Here is a 378-nt window from a genome sequence, read left to right as displayed (position 1 = left end):
ATGTGATAGAGTACGCCCTGACAATCCCATTTTTCCGCATGGGGGCGTGTGTCTATATGTTAGAAATGACCTGCACACTAGTCATGTAAAAATGTCTAATGGAGAAGTAGAGGTCTTAGTTTGTCATCTTCAAGGTCTTGATCTGTCCATTGCGACAATATATAGGCCCCCCTCTTGTTCAGTAAGCTCGTTCTTGTCAGCTCTCAAATTCATAGGAAATGAGTTGGACCAGTCAGTTTGCTCAAAGGTTTTCTTTGTAGGGGACTACAATTTTCCGGCTAGCGTTGTAGAGTATGAGGCTAGTCCAGATGGGTATATTCCCATTTCGAAATCGACGTCTCAGTCGTTCGAAAAGCTGGAGGAGTTTGCGTTCTTGCG

This window comes from Tigriopus californicus, chromosome 2 (assembly GCF_007210705.1).
Source record: "Tigriopus californicus strain San Diego chromosome 2, Tcal_SD_v2.1, whole genome shotgun sequence".
NCBI classification, from domain to species: Eukaryota; Metazoa; Arthropoda; class Copepoda; order Harpacticoida; family Harpacticidae; genus Tigriopus; species Tigriopus californicus.
Note: the sequence above shows the minus strand (reverse complement) of the source record.